The sequence below is a fragment of the Dipodomys spectabilis genome, unplaced genomic scaffold, assembly GCF_019054845.1.
Source record: "Dipodomys spectabilis isolate Male_0828 unplaced genomic scaffold, ASM1905484v1 ptg000269l, whole genome shotgun sequence".
Lineage (NCBI taxonomy): Eukaryota > Metazoa > Chordata > Mammalia > Rodentia > Heteromyidae > Dipodomys > Dipodomys spectabilis.
In genome coordinates this window covers 1877756-1901544 of record NW_024870946.1, presented here as the reverse complement: position 1 = coordinate 1901544, position 23789 = coordinate 1877756, and the positions used below count along the sequence as shown (strand labels likewise).

The 23789-nt window shown below is 35.0% G+C and overlaps 1 non-coding gene across 1 annotated transcript; it reads left to right on the top strand.

The window, feature by feature from the left end:
- The first annotated feature begins 21386 nt into the window (after nt 1-21386).
- On the top strand, nt 21387-21493 carry LOC122125978. Its single transcript, XR_006150823.1, has one exon. It is a non-coding gene; the product is annotated as a U6 spliceosomal RNA (small nuclear RNA).
- The last annotated feature ends 2296 nt before the right edge of the window (nt 21494-23789 follow it).

Genomic DNA, 23789 nt, shown 5'->3' with positions numbered 1-23789 from the left:
ACTACCACATCTGGGACACAACAGCACAGGCAATACTCAGAGGAAAATTTATATCTTTGAATATGTACAACAACAAATTAGAACAATCTGGAATCAGCACTAATGATGCATCACTACGACCTTGAAAAACAGGAACAAGCCAAACGAAAAACTGGTAGACAGAAATAATACAAATTAGATAAAAGAAATAAATGAATCAGAGTCTGAAAAGCCCATACAGATAATCATAATTGACTTTATCTACTAGTAGCTCACAAATATGCCCAATGAATGTCAACGTAGCTGTTTTCAGAGACTCAACCAACTTCTATGATTCTAAGAAAAAACATTTTGTTTCCCTTTTTTTTCTTTTCTTTTCTTTTATTTGTGAACATACTGTACAGAGGGGTTACAATTACATGGGCAGGATAATGCATACATTTCTTACCAAGCATTGCAGCTTCCTCCTTTGTTTACCCTTCACCTCCCTTCCCAGCCTTCCCCCTTCCCCCCACCCAATCCTTTCCCCTCTCCCCCCCTCACCGACATTGTAAAGCTCGTTTTTGACATGACAATTTGTACTTCTCATTGTTGCAACAGGTCCACCTGAATCCTTAAACAACTTGTTTTTCCCCATCTCCTCCACAAGTTATACTGGCATCAAATATAGTGAAAGCGGGGGTTATACTGTGGGGGAGGGACATACAAAGCTTGTTCTTATTAAGTTGATTTATAGATGGATTACAATTACATGAGTCAGGTAATGAGTACATTTCCTTTGTAAAATGTCTTCAGTTCCCTCACTTGTTCCCAGTCCCACCCTCCTGTTTCCACCCATGTGTTAAATAGTTCACTTTCATGAGTGTTCAATGAAATCCACGGCTGCAATTTTTTATTCTTTCCCTAAAACTCTGTGCCCACCCCTCACCTTCTTGAAGACAACAATGAATTTACCAGGCATAAGGTAATGAAGACTGAATCAGCACAAACTATAAACAACAACAAACACAAAACAAAAAAGCAGTTTTCTGTTTCTATATCTCATGGCTTGTTTGGTTATGTAAATCTTGTTATATAAATATAATTGTGTTTATCATAAAGCCAATACAGGAATTAAGGTGTGATAACATAATTTTGCTTCCTATTTAATAATGCTTTTTATTTTAATATGAAAGTTGTAAGTAACACAATTCAAGTCCTAGTGAAATTTGAAGGCTCAGACTTAAAGTTTAATTTACAGAATGTGTCATAGTTCCATTTTGGAAACCAAATTGAAAAACAGGCATGTGTTATCCTAAAGAATATCATTATTTCATGTGTAAAAAAAGTAAAATATATATAATATTAATGTAGTGGAAATAAGGAATAAAAAACTTATGCAATGCATCAATTCCGTAGATGATAAGATCTATTGATAAAATTAATAAAACTTGTTTTGAGTAGATTACTTAAGACATGAAGCAAGTGATAATTTTCTTTTTTAGGTGAAATTGATATAGAAATCAAAGCCCAAAGATTGCAGAGTTCTGTGTGCTTGATACGTGTCAATTTACACATATGCTTGGCTCATCACAACATAATTTGAATATAACTGAGAACTGGACTAGAATAAAAAAAACCATGCAAATGTTTAGCTGTATTTTGTGACTAAATATTTCTCTTTCATATTTTTTATTTTACTTGAAAAATCTGGTAAATTTAAGTCACATCAACAATAATGTGAAATAAACAGCCCCTAGCTCCTTCAAAGGCAACCAACCAATAAGAAAAAAATCAAACAACAAAGAAAAACGTTGAACCTCATTTTGCACGTGGTCTTTGTATATTGTGGTGCTTTGCAATTGTGGATTATGTGACTATCCCATGAATCTGGACTCAATTCACTAGGGCTACTGGAAGGAAATTTCAAAATCTAGAGCAGCTAACAGAACTGTGCAGTTGTTCATAGGTTTCACTATAGTCGCAACTGGACATCAACTGTAAAAAGGAAATAATTCTACTGCTTTGCAGGCAAGAATGTGATGAAAAGCATACTCTTATTTTCTTAGATGAAAAAAGAAGACCACACTTTAAGAGCTGACTAAAAGATCAGCCCTTTGAATAACAGTGCCATTTTTAAGGCACTCTAGATAATTCAAGTCCCTCATCCCTCCACAATCATTAATGCCATTCACAAATCATTGCCAAGGGGAATTTCCAGTTCTATTTAATATTTCAAATGGCTTAGGAGTAACATAAACAATAATTCAAGTTGTTGAGAAAATTTGATTTAGAATCAGCAAACAAATCAGATTCAACTCCATAGTTTAGGAAAAATGAACTAAGAAATATGGCATGTTCTTTGTAATTTAATATTAGAAATTAGAGCAAAATGCCAGAAAGAGATTCTTTAAGAAGGAAGCAGAAGTCTTTGATAAGATATATTAAAGATTACCAAGGGACAAGTAATTTTATCTACATTTTCTATTATATGATAGCATTTTTGTCTGCTAATCACAGAGACTCAAGAAGATTTTTAATTATTATATGAAAATTTCATCATAATGATTGAATGAAATCAAGGAATAGATGGCTCAATAGCTGGTTGGTTCTGTTAAATAGTCCCATTATTTTGAATGATCTGGTGTTTTGTATGTGTGGAATTATGAATGTATTTTTTGACTGGGCAGGAAAGTTTGATTATTAGATCATTGTCTGATACCCAATGTCAGGAACCTAACCTGAGTCAGAGTGGTAATTATGTTTGTGTGTGCCTGCCAGTCTGTATTTAGAAGGAAATATCTTATTTCCCTCATGGTATATACTTAATTCTATTAGTTATACTACATTATTGACAGCAGATAAAGGTAATTAACATTTTGAAACATATGTTTATGTTCCTATGATTGCATGAACAAGCTAAAAAGTTATGCTTGGCTTATGAGTTTTGTGGAAGGTCAGATGAAAGTATAACCATTTGGAATCTTGAGAAAGATATCATTGGCAATCATTTCAGTGTACATCAATTTTAGACAACACTTGCAAGGGTATGTATCCTATATGTAAAGTCAACATTTATTGATTTTCCAAAGCAACACTATTATAGAAATTTGTAGGAAAACAAGTTAAATTATGGAAACACAAAAGTAATGTGACTATTGCATAGTTTTACATTTTAGTTTCGTCAAGTAAAAATACCAATTATTTCTACTGTATAGGAAGGAAAAACCTAAATATTACAGTTTGTGCCATATCTCACATTGGGAAGCTTTGTCTATATCAATAACTTTATTTCTTTTGTTTCTGCTTTCCTATTTATAATGCTTCTTCTCATACTATTCTAAGGACTTTTTCTTTCTCCCAGTTTGGGGCTTAAACATACCTCATGATCTCAGTTTGTTTGCTAACGATAATCAGTCTACCATTTGAACCATGCCTCCAGCCCAGAAATTTTTGTAGTTAATTGGAGATAGAACCTCATGAACTTTCCTACCAGGTGGAAAAACATTATCCCACAAATCTCATCCTTCTTAATAACTAGGATTATAGAGATGAGTCATAGATCCTAAGAATCAATGACTTTTCATGTCTTATAGATTCCACATGTTTACTAGTAATTGTAATAACATACGACCACAGATTGGGTAGCATTAATATTGTAAATACATTGCCTCTGAGTTGGTGGAACTAGAACTCCAAGATCAGAGTTGGCTTCTTCTGAGTCCTCTTTCCTTGGCATATTCAAGGCCTTCTGCATCTCTTGGAGGAGACATCAACTTAAATGCTACTTTTGAGATTCTGTTTTCATATGCAGTCAATTTCTAAGACAATGAGTTTTTTATCTTTAGTATGATTTCAGTGAGACACTATCCAACACACAGCATATTACTTAATGGGTAGAAGAAAATCTCTAATAGAAAATTATTTGTTTGGGGCATGGAATTATGGTTATACTTTAAAAAATAGCAAAAGAGGTAAAGGTTTTTTTTTTAATTTAATTTTATTTTATTTGAGAACATACTGTACAGAGGGGTTACAATTACATGGGCAGGATAATGCATACATTTCTTACCAAGCATTGCAGCCTCCTCCTTTGTTTACCCTTCACCTCCCTTCCCAGCCTCCCCCCTCCCCCCCACCCAATCCTTCCCCCCCCCCCCGGTCCCCCCCCACCGACATTGTAAAGCTGGTTTTGACATGACATTTTGTAATTCTCATTGTTGCAACAGGTCCACCTGAATCCTTAAACGACTTGTTTGTCCCCGTCTCCTCCACATGTTATACTGACATCAAATACAGTGAAAGTGGGGGTTACACTGTGGGGGAGGGACATACAAAGCAACAAAGAAATAATCCTATAAATGCGTTAGAAACACATGCATGAAAGAAACAAAAACATTAAAATACATATTTGAGAGTTCGTTTTCCTAACATCACATTCTCTGACTTTTTCCGCTTGACTCATACCTATACTAGATATTGCAAATAAGGGAAACCATGGGACCTATGTTTCTTTGGGCCTGGCTTACTTGACTTAATATAATTTTTTCCAAGCCTTTCCATTTCCTAACAAATGGGGAAATGTCATTCTTTCTGATGGAGGCATAGAATTCCATTGTGTATATATACCACATCTTCTTGATCCATTCATTTACTGAGGGGCATCTGGGTTGGTTCCATATCTTAGCTATGGTAAATAATGCTGCAATAAACATAGTTGTGCTGGTAGCTTTAGTGTGGCCTTGTTTGTGATCATTTGGGTAAATGCCCAAAAGTGGGATTGCTGGGTCATTGGGGAGCTTTATGTGTAGTCTTTTGAGGAACCTCCATACTGCTTTCCAAAGTGGTTGAACAAGTTTACATTCCCACCAACAATGAAGTAAGGTTCCTTTCTGTCCACATCCCCTCCAGCATCTGTTGTTGTTAGAGTTCTTGATTTTTGCTGTTCTAACTGGAGTGAGGTGATATCTCAATGTTGTTTTGATTTGCATTTCTTTTATGGCTAGGGATGTTGAACATTTCTTCATGTGTCTATTGGCCATCCTTCTTTCTTCTTCAGAGAAGCTTCTCTTTAAGTCTTTCGCCCACTTATTTATTGGGCAGTTGTTTCTTTGAGGATTTGAATCTTCGATAAGGGAGCTAAAACAATACAATGGAAGACAGACAGCCTCTTCAGTAAATGGTGCTGGCAAAACTGGTTAACTACATGTAGAAAACTAAAGCTAGATCCTTATATATCACCCTGCACCAGAATCAACTCCAAATGGATCAAAGACCTTGAACTCAAAGCAGACACTCTTAAAACATTACAGGATGGAATAGGAGAAACCCTGGGTCTCCTTGGCTCAGGCCGAAATTTTCTGAATAGAGACCCGGAAACACAACAAATCAAAGAAAGGTTGGACAAATGGGATTGTATAAGGTTGCAGAGCTTCTGCAGGGCAAATGACATAGCTAGCAAGATCAATAGAAAGCCCACGGACTGGGAGAAGATCTTTACTAGCCATACAACGGACAAGGGTCTCATATCTAAAATATACTTGGAACTCAAAAGAGGTAAAGGTTTTAATAGAGCTTGTAAAACGAGTTTGAAGTCTTGACCTTAGACATGCCAAATTCTTATCCTGGCACATACTTAAATTCCTAGAGGTACTGGAGGATTGAACCCAAAAGCCTATACTTGTGAAACAGCATCTCTACTACTACCATATCTGCAGATTATAATTGGATTGCTTATTTTGAGGTAGTATCATTATGCCTGGGCCTTCTTGGACTGCGGTCCTCCTAACACAAGCATAAAACATTGCACCCAGCAAATGGTTAGAGTATCTGAAACTACTTTTTGTGTCTGGGCTTGCCTGGAACTGGAATTCTCTAATTTTTGATACCCAAGTATATAACATTACAGGGTTGAGCCACTTTATCTGGTAAAAGTGTACAATTTCAAAATATCTCGATATTGCTTATATTTCTGCTTAACATATATAGCTAACGTTAATTTTCTCCCTCTTTTGTTTAGTACACTGAGTTGAAAATATTGATTTCTTGATATACACGGTTTTGTTTTGGATGGAATCCCATCACAATAAAAAAATCTCCCAAAAGTTTATGTCAAAAATCATGGAAAACAAGACCTCAGGTTGGAAAGAAAACTCTGTTCCTTAAGGTATAAATGCAGTATGTTTATAGTATTAGTCAATGTTTAAGTATGAGGAGGAAGGCAGAAATGTGAAAGATGTCAAGTCTCTGTAGAAATTCTGTAGTTGTCACTTTATGTTATCTTCCTTCCTTAAAGCTTGTTTTATTAAAACCCTCTTGGTGTATATTGGTTTGACTGATTGGTAATCTTCTTCAGGAAATGAAGCTGATTTTAGAAGGCTGATGGTGTGGTAAATAAAGGAATGATAAGAATGTGCACAGATATTGTCACAGAATCAGCCGACGAGGTTAACTACTGAACAGCAAAACAAAGCAAAGTTTCAAGTCTGATGATCCACATTGGAATATAGATAGATAGATACACATACATATACATATATATACATACATACATGAAAAATTAAATCTCCAGTAGAATATAGAGAAACTTTGCATGACAAGTATTAAACTATATCAAACTGGTTGCAGGAAAATTACAGTAAAATATCAATAGAATAGCAGTGATTTTGCATAGATTTTGTAAAGGATGAAAATTCTTCTCTCATTATATACTTTAAAATATTCTTAGTATGTTTTAAGTTGTGTGTGTGTGTGTGTGTGTGTGTGTCTGTGTGTGAAAATACCATACAGAATGGTTACAATTGCATTGGCATGTTAATGAGTACATTTCTTATGAAACATTGTTACCTCTTCCTTTGTTTCCCCTTACCATCCCTCCCATCTCCCCCTCTGGGACCTCCCTGCCACTCAGAGCCAAAGTTGTAAGTTTCATTTTCCTACATAACATCTTGTACATCTCATTGTTGCAATGAGTTCACATGTATCACTTTTTAAACAATTTGGTTTTTCCCTTCCCCTCCACAAATTATATCAACATCAAATACAGTGAAAACAGGGTTAAGTTTACATATATATATATATATATATATATATATATATATATATATATATATATATATATATATATATATATATATATTATAGTAGGGGCATCTACACAATCTTGAAAGTTGGAATTACACAAAATATGCAACCTGGCTAGGCACTGGTGGTTCAAGGATGTAATCTTAGCTAGTTAAATGGCTGAGATCTTCAGATCCCAGTTCAAAGCCAGCTTGAGTTGGAAAGTTCATTAGATTCTTATCTCCAATTAACCATCAGGGCAAATGGAGTTCCAGTTTAGATTGTATGTCAAGCACTGGCCTAGAACACAACCCAGGCCATGAGTTTAAGCCCTAGGATCAACATAAACTAAAACATAAATTAAAAAATGGAGTTAGATATTTTAGAATGAAGCACAATTTTATATACTCTACATTGTTAGGAAGACTAGATTTCTGTGTTAGCTTTATAACCTACCATAGTAAGTGATACTGTCCATTTACTAAACAGAAAGGCTTACTCAGATTAACAAGTTTGAAGGTTTCAGTGTATGTTCAGTTGGTTTTATTGCTTTGGTGGCCTATGACAAGACAATGTCAAGGTGGGGAGGATGTCAGAGAAAAGTTTTTGACGTAGAATGATTAAAAGATAAAAGAAGAATGTATATGAGTATCTATGGTCTCATAGGTTTCACGCGGAAGAACTTAATCTCCATAAGAACTACTCAGGTATTCTACACAGTCTGGTAGGAAATAGAAAGTCTTTAACACATAGGTCTTTCTGGGGCATTCTAAATTCAAATGGCAACATCTTCACCAATGATAATGACTTGTCCAGGGGTGGAAGCAACTGGATATTTCTATAAATTCTAATCAGTGCCCAGCAGACTAAATATTTTATGGAATTCCTATTAAAATATTTTTTGCAAACTGACTGGGTCTTTATACTACATATGTGTATATCTGTGTGTTTGTATGTGTGTATTTTTGTGTTCGAATAAAAGTATTAGTATGACCTTTCGTTTTTCTTCCCATACCATGAAAGTCTGCCACAATTCCCAATCAAATCCTAACCAAGATTCAAACATTAATGCTATCCCAAAAGTTTTGCATGCCAACCCAAGTACATCCACCTCGTTTAAGATGTCTATGGTATAGGAAAATTTTAAGTCTTCCAATTACATTGTCACCAAGGAAACATCATACAATATTTCTTTTAAAAATACCTAGATTGTTGAACACTTTATCCAGAAAATTGAAGGAATATACTTTATTGGATTTAATTTAAATATTTAGTCACTTAAATGTATGTTCTATATCTACAACTTAGAGCCATATTAAACTACATATTTGCAAAACTTATCTATTACCATCTTCCATGAAGACAGTCCTTGCTGAAAACAAACCAGATGTGGTAAACAAATTAATATGTATGCCATTGTCAAATGCTGTTGTTGTAAAGCATGGAAGTAACAGAGCAATTAATGCCTGTGAACAGCTAGTTCTAAGGAGTATGAAAAGTGATTACTATGTACCCTAAGTGGAAAAATCCACAGATGTTTCAGGTTGTGCTGCATTGTTGGCATTTGTGAGATATATTTTGGAAAGCACTATGAATGAAAGCATGCTATTTCATAAAACTTTTCTGAAGGCAAACTTATTGAAGCAAACCAAAGAATGGGAATTTTTTCCTTAACAAATGCTTTCTGGGTATATTGTGCTGTACACTATAATGATGAAATGATCATTTCTTTGGAAAAGTAATGAAAAACACTGTCACCTGTTGAATTTCTTTTTAAAGTATCTTAAATGACAAGGATGAGGAAATTTAAATGGGTTCATATTATCCAGTATTACTTTAATTTTATATTATAAGTTAAAACAAAATGACAGAGTATTAGTCCATCAAGATTTACAGAGTAAGTTTCTGGCATATATTTTCTTTTGTTGCTCTTTTTTTGGGGGGGTGATATAAATATATTTTTGTCAAAAAGGCAACTTGGTCTTAACCATTACCCACAAAATTTATGCGGTTATAGAATCAGAGTTTTTTTGATTAATTTAAGACAATACTAGGTTCATTTTATGTCAACACAAAATATAAAAACCAATGATATTTTCACTGAACATCCACTCATAAAAAACCATGAATTAATAAAGTAAAACTCTATGTCAATTTTTTGTTGGTTGTGGGCCTTGAACTCTGGGCCTAGGCACTCTGCCTCACCTCTTCAGCTCACAGCTGCCACTGTGCCACGTGAGCCACAGTGCAGTTTCTGGTTTTAGGAGGTTTGTTGGAGATAAGATTCTCACAGACTTTTCTGCCCAGGCTGGCTTTGAACAACTATCCTCAGATCTCAGACTCCAGAATAGCGAGGATTACAGGAATGAGCCAACAAAGCCCAGATCCAAGTCAATTTTTAAAAAGCAAGCTTGGATACTTCTCCACATAGAGCTCCTCTATGACCCAGCAATCCCACTTTTGGACATTTACCCAAATGTTTACAAAAAAAAGACCACACTAAAGCTACCAGCATGACTGTTTATTGCAGCACTATTTTCTATAACTAAGAACCAACTCAGATGCCCCTCAGTAGATGAATGGATCAAGAAAATGTGGTATATATACACAATGGAATTCTATGCCTCCATCAGAAAGAATGGCATTGCCCCATTTGTAAGGAAATGGAAAGACTTGGAAAAAATTCTATTAAGTGAAGTAAGCCAGGCCCAAAGAAACATAGGTCCCATGGTTTCCCTTATTTGCAATATCTAGTATATGTCTGAGTCACGCAGTAAATGTCAGAAAAGGTGATGTTAGGGAAATGAATCCTAAGATTTGTATTCAAATGTTTTTTTTCTTTCATGTGATTTTTTCTAACACATTTATAAGATTATTCCCTTGTTGCTTTATATGTTCCCTCCCCCACAGTATAACCCCTGCTTTCACTGTATTTGATGTCGGTATAATTTGTGGAGGGGAAGGGGAAAAACAAACCGTTTAAATAGAGATACAGGTGGACCCATTGCAACAATGAGGTGTACAAGTCGTTAGGTTGAAGAATGAACTTTACAACTTTGGTGCACGAGGAGGCGGGGTAGTGGGGCGGATTGGGTGGGGGGGCGGGGTTAGGATGGGAAGGGATGGGAAGGGGAAACAAAGGAGGAGGCTACAATGCTTGATAAGAAATGTACTCATTATCTTGCCCATGCAATTGTAACCCCTCTGTACAGTATTTTCATAATAAAAAACAGAAATGTACTCACAAAAAAAAAAAAGCAAGCTTTGATACTTCTGGTTTTTCCAATAAACAATTTTATTTTTTCAGCATTAGTTTATAAAACTATGTGTTATTTTTAGATGTAACTGGGATTTTTCAAACAATTCAAGTATAATTTTTACTATTACTCTGTATCTCACAAAAATTCATTATTATTGACTTTGCACAGTCAATTACATACTATCTTACACACTATTATTATTACATTCTATATTGCATATAGTGTAAAGTGAAAATAATTTGCACCATTTCATATAAATTACTAGGTGTTATTTTTTCATTATAAATTCACATTTGTGGTTTTACAATAAGGGAAAAAAAGATTTTAGAGTTAAAATAAAATATCAATGTGTAGAGTGTCCTAATTAAAACAAAAATTCTGAGTTCCTACAGACAAAATTATTTTCCTTTTACTAAAGACTTTGAAGTAATACCTTTGGAAATAGTGAGGAAAAGGAAGCAGAATTCAACTCACATCAATCCATGTCTCTGTTATTTTGCTATCCCCTTCACTAAGTCCTGCCCGCTCCCACTTGCCAGTGTCTCTCTTAGAATTCTATTTGGGAAAGTTCTAAGTCACGGATTATTTTTGTACTTCCTGTTATATGAAACAAAATATATACACAAAACTCTTGAAATAAAATGTACACACATGTTAAAGTCACCACAGCTGGAAAAACAACAAAGAAATGGATCTCCTCCAGGAACAAAAACATGTTGGGCCCAGTTTTTTTAAGTACAAAACCTCAAATACATGTTAATTTGAGTAGAGCTATAATTATAGCTGTCATTCAGAAATAAGGTTGTGCAAATTAAATTCATCTGTATGAACCTAATATAGCAGATCTTTTGGATCAAATTGTTTAAAACAAATGTAACTATATATTAAGAAAGATCTGCACATATTTAAAAGGAAAAATGCTATAGTATTAAATCACAAAAATCATGACATACTAAAAAAATCCAGAAATGCAATGAATAAGTCCAATAGTATCAATATTGAGAAGTAAATACCACTGATTTAACAAGAACAAAATATACAAGTAATAGAATTTGAGCAGTGTGCTTGAGTGTACATAATTTTAAACTGATCCAAATTACACTGTTTGTAGATTACTGAATGTGGGTTATCTAAAGGAAAACATCAGCACATTACATAAATGAAATTAAAAATCTCATGAAAAGAGAATAGTAGTTTCTGGAAAATACTATTTTAATAATTGGTGGTCAAAATGTTTCTAGTACTGACAAAATTGCATACCTATTTAGTTAGAGGCAAAAATGACCCAAGCTACTCGAGCTGATTTGAAACTTTGGCAAAGTATACAACTATAGCATTATAATGCAATTTGATTCTGGCATGGAATTCATTTCATCTTTGATCTGACAAATGAATACATGAAAGAACATAGCTTCTCCAACTAAATTCAAGACCTAACTAAGCATAAAATCAGAAAAGTCATCATGCAAGATGTATTACAACTGGGGTAAAAGAAAAATAAGTCATACTGATTCTGTATTTATTTTAATTGTTGATTTTTTCATAAATTATTTCCTTTAGCTTGCATTTTCAAAACATTGTGTTACATGATGTATATCTTGGCAATTAATTTTGGATGCCTCTTTAAATTTTGTTGAGTATAATGTTTCACTTCAGTTCCTAACCCATGAAATGATGTTTTTTACAAAACAAATGCTAATAACCACTGTTTATAATACGCAAAATCACATAACATGACACTAGTAAGTATAGGTTAACATTTTGATATCATGGTCTCATGACTGATGAGGCCTATCTGCATGAGTATAGTTGTACCTAAATTTAACCACTGTTAAAAAATGTTTATATATTTATCTGTCTCCCATCAGAGATTAAACCTGAGTATAAAGCCTAAGGAAAATGATAAGGTAAGAATTTAGCTATTCTGGATATAAAGTAAACAAAATGCAGCATAGAGTAACTCACTGCTTTAAAGCCAAGCTATTTCTCCAAAACATTCTAAGCATTTCCTTACAATGTGTATTATTCTCAAGAAGGGAATGGGGAATGTGAGGACTAACCAAGTACTGTCTTCAAATATACGTAATTTGGATTTAGCCCTTTATTTCACAATAAGCATTTTTGATGAAAAAAAAACTGTTTGAATAATTAATTTTCTGGTCAGGTATAATATATCCTAGTTGCATAAACCAAACTGCATTCATAAAACGATATATTGCAATTAAGTAAAAAAATCATATTCAATAAATAGCAAAAAGTGTATACCTATAGAGAATATTTTGAAGAATGCATTAGAAATATTCTAATATAATACTTAATTTGATTGAACAATTTCACATTGACAGTAATTAACTAGAATATTTTAATGCTAATTGGACAAGATTGTCTTTCAAAATGAGCAAAGCCTATTTCTCCTTTTAGTTTGTCAGGGAAATAACTGACAAAAAAGGAAATTAACATATGAATCTATAACAACTGGAATGAATTTTTCTTTTTATTAACAAATAATAATTTCACAAAGTAATTTTATTGTGTTATACACATATGTCCACATAATTTTGCTTATTAAATTTTATTTCTTTTATTAATTCATTATCCTATTTTTATACTGAAATTTTATTATGTGATCATACTAACTTAGGAAGTATTTGAACATATTTATTCCACACTACTTCTCTTCATCTCCTCATTCACTTTTTTCCAAACTCAATCAGTTCCATCTTTTATACGTGGGTCATTCATTTTATTTTCTGGATCTAGAGTCTACATGTGAGAAATCTAGTATTTGTTTACACAATACGGCTTATTGCTTTAATATGAAGGTTTCCATTTCTATCTATTTTCCTGAAGATGAAGGTATTTCATTACAATGAGTGGCTAAATAATATATCATTGTGTATATATGCATATATATATTACAATTTCTTTATTCAATCAATGATTAAGGAACATGTAGGTGAATTATATGTTCATTTTTTAATGGGAGAAGGAAGGATAGAAATAATTATGTTTGGATTGAGATACATGATCTTCAGGTTGGCACTCTATTTGAAACATCCTCCCAGCTTCATTTTCATCAGTATTTCAATAATGCATTATATTTAAAATATGATATTTAATTACATTTGTGAAGGTGTTCTTTTTCAGTAATTATTTTTTATTACAGTGTTACATTTAGTATGTCATGTGAGTATGGGGATGTATGTGAACATGAATATGCATGCATGTTTTTAGGGAAGCTGAATGCATATGAGATACAGAATTCAAATAAAAGTTTGAGACCTATAAGTTGCTAAATTGATGTATATGTCCAGTTTGTGGAGTGTGATTTCAAGATCACATTTTGGTAGGTTTCATACCAAATAAGTAGATGTTTCTAATCCAAAATCTTTTTTTTTTAATCTTTCTTTTTTTATTATTTTATTTTATTTTTTTTGTGAACACACTCTACAGAGGGGTTACAATTACATGGGCAGGATAATGCATACATTTCTTATCAAGCATTGCAGCCTCTCCTTTGTTTACCCTTCACATCCGTTCCCAGCCTCTCCCACACCCAATCCTCCCCGCCTCCACCTCTCCACCCCCCCCCCCCCGCACCAACATTGTAAAGCTCGTTTTCGACATGACAAATTGTACTTCTCATTGTTGCAACAAGTCCACCTGTATCCTTAAACGACTTGTTTTTCCCCATCTTCTCTACAAGTTATACTGACATCAAATATAGTGAAAGCAGGGGTTGTATTGTGGGGGAGGGACATACAAAGCAACAAAGAGATAATCTTATAAATGCGTTAGAAACAATTGCATGAAAGAAAAAAAACATTTGAATACATATCTTAGGGTTCATTTTCCTAACATCACATTATCTGACCTTTTCCGAATGACTCATACATATACTAGATATTGCAAATAAGGGAAACTATAGGACCTATATTTCTTTGGGCCTGGCTTACTTCACTTAATATAATATTTACCAAGTCTTTCCATTTCCTAACAAATGGTTCCTATTTCCTATAAAGTAAATCAAGCAGAGAAATCAGGTTAAGATCTGAAAGAGCCTTTAAAAAGTCTTTGACCTTGAAAATTGTCCTGGGTATGACTTTTTGGAGAAATATCCCCATTCAAAATAGAAGGACACATTTTTTAACATTATGTTGGTACTGGGTTTTGAACTACTGGCCTTGAGCTCTATCTGGGCATTAATTCTCAATGTTTGGATGATACCACCTGAGTCACACCTTCACTTCTTCCTTTTACTACAAGTGAAGAAAGGAATCTTTTAGGTTTATTCATTTGGAATAGCTTGGAATTGCAATTGTCAAATTTGAACCTACCTAGTAGCTAGGTGGAAGCCACTGGTGCTCTACTAAAACTCACTTCTTTTAAAAATAAATAATCAGAAAAAGGAGAAAAAAATATTTGTTCAATGATTTATATGTTGTCTGATAAACCAAATCACTTGCTACTGGAAGATAGAAAGTGAGAAGTTAGAGATGAATACGGAGGGCAAAGACAAAAGAAATGAAGAAGGGAAGAGAGAGTAAATGAGGACAGGAGAAGGGAGGATAGGAGAGGAGGGGTGAGCTGAATTGTTTATAAGGTATTATTGTACAATCAGTGCCTTTGCATTTATATAGCCAAAGCTTTATATTTTTGGTGGTAGTAAGTTGAGATATAAAATACCAATTTACAGCTAAAAACCTGTTAGTGTGCTTCCTTCTGCACCAAGGGTGCAACAGTTAGGTTACTGTTACAGAGAAGGAAAGAGTAATCAGTTTAAGTGAATCTGAGAAACAATAATTGACATGCCAGGAATGCTCCCTTGTATGGTGAAGTCAAGCATCACTATTGTTCCCTGATCTAGTATTCCTCTCAACAAGAATAGCAAAAACAAGAGGAAGGAGATTTCTGAGTAATAATCATCTTTCTGTTTACCCTCTTCCCTTGGCCTCTCAAACAATAAAGCCAAAGGAGACTTAACCTGAGCTAGTGGGGTAAATGGGAGAAAAAGGTCAGTCTAGCTTAATGTGAAAGTTTTAAAATAATTGGGGCAGCGTTTCAAATACTGAAATAAAACGTTTGTAATTATTAATAAAAAGTAACTCTGAATTTATCGAAAAGTTAGAAGACTAAAGTTCTCACTCCATAGTGGAATCTGCATAATTAAACTGACTCCTGCTACTATCATCAGAAAATGAAGACCGCTCCTAAACTTCCAATACTAGGTAAATTACCCTCGATATTCACTTAAAATGTGTGAATATGATGCAGAAGACATTACTCATGTAACTGTAACCCCTCTGTACACGATTTTTACTATAAAATGTATAAAAATTAGAAAAGTGGAATGATTGACAATGATCCAGATGTATTGTACATTGAAATGCACATGCACATTATTCAACACTGACAAAATGAAGTGAAACTCCTTTGCATGACTTGCTAAAGATTAAATTTTTTTGAAGTTTTAATACTAAATGACCAGAGCATAAACCTTTAGAGATAAATAAGAGGATAGCATTGACATATTGTTGAGGCTTGTGCTCCTTTCAATACACAAAAAATTAATGTGTCAAGTTTGCTGTAAATGGAAATTGTAATTTGCCAATTCTTTTTGCAAATTGCCCAAATTATAGAGAACCAAATTCCACTATCCCTTCAGTCTCACCAAAAATTCGTATAGACCTTTAGGTTTCTCGGTTGTTTCTAAATATCTTAATGTAATGCACGGGAATTAAATTCTTTTAAAATCATCTCACTCAGACATAGGTATGGATAGATAATTGATGTGTGCAGAATCAGAAATATTCAGAAGGCTGTAAATGAATGCTTAGTAATTTTCTCTCTTCTGGGTCATAGAATACAGCCTGTCCTTGTTAGGAAAATTTAGGAGAATGGAAAAGGAATAGGACGGACTACATCATCAATAGGCGAGGACTGTTTATTGTCGAAAAGCAGGTTTGGAGGTTGTGTGAGGGAGCTGAAACAGGATCTGAGTTTTTATAGGAGGACTGAGCAAGGAGGTAGAGGTTAATGAAAAGCCCTTAGGTCAAGGAAAGCGGGGACCTTTCAGTTGGGCCCACAATGGGATGTTTACAACTGGGATTATATAGATTGCCCTGCCTGCACTTAAAAGGAGTTCACACATTTGCCTGTATTGTGTATGAGCCTGGGACAGCAGGGTTGGGGTCAATCCTTCATATTCCATCTTTAGATACATGGAATGATAGGGCCAAGTGGGGAGAAGCAAGTTCTTCATATAGGGTCTTTGGATACATAAAAAGAATTGGGCTGAGAGAGGAGAATCATGCAGGTATGAGAACAAAGCAGATTCCATCATTTTGAACCCTGGAGTATAAAAGGTGGAGGGGCATCATGGTCTTTTCTGGTTACTTCCAGCTGTCATCAGTGTGTCCAGGAGTCACTGGGGCTGGCGTCTTCAGGTCCAGGTCTGTGCTCGGTCCAGAAGAGTGTAAGCAAAGCCTCTGGGTGCCTGCAGTAATAGGATGTCCTTGACTTGGTCCCAGGTTTGAGTGAGAGCTGTTATCCTGTTAGACAGAAACTTGAAAATGCTGAGATCAGGCAAAAGGCTGACAAGGTGGCAGGACTAGTTGATAAGAGTGACATCAGAAAACACAACCAGGGAATAATCCAGAAAAGTTCCATTTGGATCATGAGCCTATAATCAGTCAGAAACTAGGGCTGGATTGGAGTAGTTAAGGGCCTGGTGAGAGACCTTGATCATTTCCTATAAATAGCAGGTAACAAAGGCAAGAATGTAAATTCCTGTGCATTTAGAAGTTAGACAGATATGGAAATTAGATGGACAAGCTTCTGAACTTGTTTCTATTGGCCTCCTGGATCTGGTTAATTTTGAAAGGGCAGTCACAAAGTGGCTGATGTAACATCTTTTCCTCTTATTCTTTTCCACCTTGTCCTTGGATCTAGGTGCTTGTGGCTGGGATATGGGCTTTGAACTCAAGGCCTGAGCATTTTCCCTGAGCAATTCTGCTCGAGGCTAGCATTCTACCACTTTCAGTCACAGGGCCACATTTAGCATTTGGCTGGTTAATTTTTGAGCCAGCTTCCACCCTGGCTCTTTGATGGTTAGTTGGGTGATAGAGTCTCAAGGATTTGTCTGCCTGGGCTGGCTTTGAACTGCAATCTTTGCCACAAAAACCCTTTATCATTTCCAATTAATGCAACAAGGAGATCAGTGAGAACAAGTAGAGTTTATGTGCACCCTACCAAGAATTAATCAACAAATACTTGCCAGAACTCTGCAATGACAAAATTCAATAGATGGGATGAGAGTTTGAGCATACCTTGTATGCCTGGAAAACCTGATAACTAAATTGTATGAGAGGCTCTCCTGGACTATACATGTTTCAATAGTATAACAACATAGCTGGCTTTTTCATATCAGGATGAGTAAGGTTTAAAGAGAGTGTCCACAAGAGTCTTAGTGTTTGTAAATCTAAATCAGTCTTTTACCAAGAATCAGCTGTGTGTGATGGAGTCAGGCAGGAGTCCAGTGTACCATGGTGGAGGTAGGATGGTCCAGGCAGGATCTGGGCAAGATTGCCTCCCTCGGATGAATTGTCAAAACTCCTGGTTAGTTACTTACAAAATTATACACAGACGTTAAAGAAACGACTTTAGGTGGACATAGAGAATGACATGCTACTTTTAATGTTAAATAACAGCCAAAAATTACTTACCAACTTTACTCACAAGCTGTCTTTTAAGGCATACTCATACCATCTCTTATACTCGAACTTTCTGGGGACAGAAACAGATATGTGCAACAAACATTTTAAGACAATTCTTACCTCCTTACTGGTTTGTTTTTCATCACAGCTGGCTAGGCGCTGAGCTGGGTCTCATTCCTTTTACTACTATCCTTGAAAAAAAGGTTTTCTTTTAACAAACAGCACATTTGATAGGAAATATCACTATCAAGACATAGAAGAAGACAACTTGTTACACAGTTTTTATAATGAGATTATGTTGAACATGTTTTCACACACACACATTTAAACTAAAGTTCTAAGATGCACTTGGGTTTTTAAAAAATGAAAATCGGCAGTATATTTTTTTGGAATTCCAGTGACAAAGTGATATTTTTCCCAATATGATAAAACCACGTGGTCAATGTCAGAATAGTAGGCAATACCAAACAAAATGCAAGGCAAATTTTGACAAACAGAATTTCAACCCTTAAACCAACATTGATAACAAGAGCAGAAAACCTTTAAATCAATTTTGGGGATGAGGTGGATTAGTATATGAATTAAATATTTTAACCCTTAGAAGAGTGAAGAGGAGAGGGGAGTAAGGTTGGTGGAAGAATGGGGGATGTAGAAAAACCCATCATGTGGTCTTAGTACCCCCAGATAGAGTGTCTTGTACATCTCATTGCTACAATGGGTCAACCTGTACTTTTTCCTTGTATCTTAAATGAAGAAATGCTGGCTTGATTTATGTTGATTCTACTTGTGTAGACACACCTAAAATCACTCACCAAGTCCAAAAGCACACAAATGAAATGCATCTTTTGTCCGTTGGTTCAATTGTATTCTACACATTTATTGACAGGTTACAAATTATTCTCAAATTTTAATAGATTACAAATACTTTTTCTTATTTTCGTGGCCAGGAAATGGAAGACCTCAGACAGCAATTCTCACTTTAGACTTATCACATGGGTTGGTTAAATGTTGACCTGAGCTCCAGTCTTCTGTGGACTCACACATTACTTAGGAATTGATGCTGGCTGTTGGAAAAGAGCTCAAGGAAAGATGCCGTATAACTTTATTCTTTACCAGGGTATTCTCCTGCTTTTTTGGTTGTTGAGAGTGTCTACAAGAGCAAACATTCTATGGGGAGCAAGGAGACACCATATGACCTATACTTACTGAGATTTCTGGGTGATTTGCTATCACTTGTACTATATTTGCAAGTCGAATCTGTCAAAACCTACCAGTTATAAGAGATAAGAGAAGTGCTAAAATAAGTCTTAGAGACAAATATATCTTCAACATATTTGGTTCCAAGCATTCTGTCTAGGGCATATTCAACAAGTAGTGAAACTTGTGTTGGCTGTATCTATGCGTCTTTCTCCATGTGTGCATGTATACATGTGTATATATATACATATGTGTGTATTTGTATGTAGAGCAATATACATGTGTACATATATAAGGGCATATACACACATATATTCATATATAAATAAATATATATGTGCATATATTTATATATATCAGGTGTTCAGTGATTTAATCTAGACTTCCCAGCACATTGTCATTCTCACAAAGTGTACATGATAAACTGCTCTGAGGATCTGTGCTCACTTCCCCCACTTCCTTGTTTTTCATCCCTGTGAACAACTTCAGCCTACTTTCCATACGATAGCTTTGTTTTTGTTACTTACTGATTTTAAAAGAAAAAGGTTGCTTGTAAAAGGAAAAGATCTTTTAGGACGCAGGTTAAAAGTATTTTATCCATCCCAATGATTCCTATGAGGAAAATTTATAATAGTACTAAAAGTGAAAAGGAATTCCTAGATCTGTTGTTTTGCCATTTACAATGGCAAAGAATAATATCACGTCACTCTTATAACTCTTAAAGAATGCAAGGGTAACTGATCGTCCCTATCATGTTCCCAAAATCCCAGTGGTTCCTGAAGGACAATAGTAGCACAGCAGAAATTCTAAGTAGCAGACATGGAGCATGAAAGAGAAAGAGAGGAAATAGAGAATGAAAGAGAAATATCATAATACTGAAAGTGCATAACAGATAAACAAGAGCTGTATGAGAATATTCATACTGCTATCTTTAGACTCTACATGTACATTTGAAGGTATTTGATGTATGATAACCCATCAACACCACATTCCTCAGCACTACATAAGCAGAAAATGATGGAAGTGGTCCTGTGGCTCAAGTGGTAGCAATAGCCTTGAGATGAAGAGCTGAGGAGCAGTACACAGGACCCAGAGTTCAAGCCCCACAACCAACAGAAACAAAACCAAAACACTAAACACAAAACCGTCTCTCAATTTTGTGGCCTCAACTCTGTAAAACCACTGTTTCAGCCTAGGGCTAAGATTTATGTGTGGACATTTATCAACACTCCTGATTCAAACTCTATTTGAGAATATTTTAGTCAATATTTTGTTCTTAATTTTGCTCTTTGTAAATTCACATGCACCTATAAAAATGGTGTGGCCATCCCAGTAACATTCTCAAAGTACCTCGTAATGATGACTTATAAAAAGTTGTATTATATTACAACAAGGAAAACAATGCTGCAAATAAAGAAAACCAATAATTAAATATTAATGATTAATAAAATAAAAACCAAATACCATTGTTTCCAGTATTTGAAGTGTACTACATATTAGATTTTACTATTTTCTCATATTCCTGTACATTTCAAACTGGCTAAGATTATGATGTTCAACAAGAGTTTGATAGGCTATGAGTAGTCTTTAAATTTACCCTCTAAGATTACTATTTATGTCTCATCTCATCATCTGTATATGGTTTATATAATCATTTTTGTTCCTCGCTAACATATAAAGTAAGGAAGCCCTAAAGTTTTTACAGAAACTATGTAGTTAACAAAGTCTTAACTCTTCACTGTTTCTTCATACAAAGACTTTGCAACTTCTCATTAGTAAAGTTTCTATAAACTCTGAAATATACATACTTAGTTGTATATGTCTGCTACCATAAATCTTAAATACTTTATAGAAAAGTTATATGACCTACCAAACAATCTTAATTTTGGCATATAAGCAAATTCCCAAAACATATTTAAAACATTAAGACTTAAAAAAGAACTTAACACTTGCTGCAGTGTTCATTATGATAGGTGCCTTGTATAGAATAATTGAATTTCTCCTCCTACACATCTGTTGAACAACAAATACCTGGAATTATTTTGTTTTAACATATCTTGAATTTAGTCTTAAATGTGTGCTTATGTAAGAAATACATGGTTCTAAAATTTCACGACAAATCTTTTGAACTTACTTTTTGTTGAATTGTCTAGTTTAAGAAAATCAATTCCACTTTATATATAAAAAATGTTCTGTGCTCAATTCAACAGCACATACACTAAAATTGGAACAATACAGAGAAGATTAGCATGGTCCCTGTACAAGTGTGACACGCAAATTTGTGAAGCGCTCCACATTTTTAAAATAACAGATGCTGGAGGGGATGTGGCAAGAAGGGAACCCTACTTCCTTTTTGGTGGGAGTGTAAACTTGTTCAACCACTTGGAATGCAGTATGGAGGTTCCTTAAAAGATTCCTCATAGAGCTCACAAATGACCAAGCAATCCCACTTTTGGGTATTCACCTAAATAGTCAACAACAAGACCATATTAAAATTACCAATACAATTATGTTTATTGCAGCATTATTTCCCATAGCTAAGATATGGAACCCACCAGGATGCCCCTCAGTAGATGAATGGATCAAGAAAACGTTGTGAGTTTGTGTGTGTGTGTGTGTGTGTGTGTGTGTATGGGAATTCTATCATCCATCGGAAAGAATGACATCACCCAATTTGTTACGGAATGGAAAGACTAGGAAAAATTATATTAACTAAAATAATCCAAGTCCAAAGAAACATCAGTCACGTGGTATTCCTTATTGTCAATAATTAATATATGTCGTGGATAAGCAGAAAAGGTCAAAAGCTATATGCATGTGAATAGATAAGGTGATAGTAAGCTTAATGAACCCCAAGATAGGCACACAAGTGGTTTTTTTTCTTGCTGTTGTTTCTAAAGTATTTATAATGTACGATGTGATTTTTTTTTTATATGGTCCTCCCACACAGAAATAAACTTTTTTTGGGGGGGGTCCAGTCGTGGGGCCTGAACTCTGGGCCTGAGCGCTGTCCCTCAGCTCTTCAGCTCAAGGCTAGTGCTCTACCACTTCAGCCACAGTGCCACTTCTGGCTTTTTTTTCTTAGGTGGTGCTGGGAATCAAACCCAGGGCCTCAGGCATGCAAAGCAAGCGCTCTTACCACTGAGCCACCTTCCCAGCCCCCGAAATAAACATTTTTTACAGTCAACCTTGAAAAGCCATCTTGATAGACCATTTCTGTAAGTGGTAGCAGAATATTATTGATGGCTTTGCAAGGATGCCAGATTGCCTCATTTTGAGATAATTAAAACAGGAATTTAGTCAGCTGGTTTTTTTTTTATCATTAGGACAAAAACCTATTGACTCTAGTCCAGGTGATCACTGTGGCCCAGAGAAGCTAATACATTGACTAGTAATCCTAGACCTCTAAAAACAAAACAAAACAAACAAGTAAAAATCTCCGGTAAGCAAGGCCAGTCAAGGCTCCTATCACAGTCTACATGAAGTCAGGCAAAATACTGAAGCTGGGAGTCATTTAGCTGATAACTAATATATTTTTTATGAGGCAGACTGAAATAAAAGACTCCTGAGAGAGGGTAGGAAAGACTGATCAGAGGGACTAAAATTGGTCACACAAAGATTGGAAAATAGAATTCCTTATAAAACAAATAAATCATAGAAAGCCTGTGCACGTGAGAACAACACAGAAGACCAATTCCAGAAATGCACATTTTCTTAGAGGTCACCTTAATGAATTATCAATTGAAATTTTTGAAATTTAAATATTTGACCCAAGTGGAAGAAGGACAATTGCTCAAGAGAAAGAAAAACTCATCCCTCTGTTAGGAGGTCCAATATCACATTAAGAAGTAATCAAGCACAGATTTGTAATAAAAAGAGAAAACAATTATTCGAAATGAGGGTTTCATTTGTTTTGATGTATATGTTTTTGATTTAGGTGCTAGCGATTACCGTACAATTGATCCAGTCCCACAGTTGAGTTGACATTGACTGCAGTATTCCCACATGAAGGAAAAGAGAAAATTTACAAATGTCAGATCAAATGAGTTGAGGATGAAGTGTTTTAATAGTAATATATGAGGTTTAGACACAGGTGAAGAGGTGGATTTTCTTTTATAAAAATCCCCCATTTTTAGCCTGGTGACAGTGGCTCACAGCTGTAATCTTAGCTACTCAGGAAGCTAAGATCTGAGGACTGCTGTTCAAAGCCAACTTGGGCAGGAAAGTCCCTGAGACTCATCTCCATTTAACCACCAGAAAACCAGAAGTGGCAATGTGGTTCAAAAGGTAGAGCATTCACCTTGAGTTGAAGAGCTCAGGGACAGTGCCCAAGCCCAGACTTCAAGCCCCTCGACCACCACCACCAACAACAAAAGTTTCCCTTTTCTTGGACTGCCTACAGCTTTTCCTAACATTCAACAAAGAAGACATTTTATTACCCACTGCAGGTAAGTCCTATTCTAGCTGTTGCAAATAGAAAGATTTTGTATCTTATGTCAAAAGGTTCATATTTGGGGAAACAAATACAAGCAGTGGTAACTTTTTTTCCAGTCCTTGAAATCGGGACCTGGGCCCTGAACATTGTTATACTGGTAGC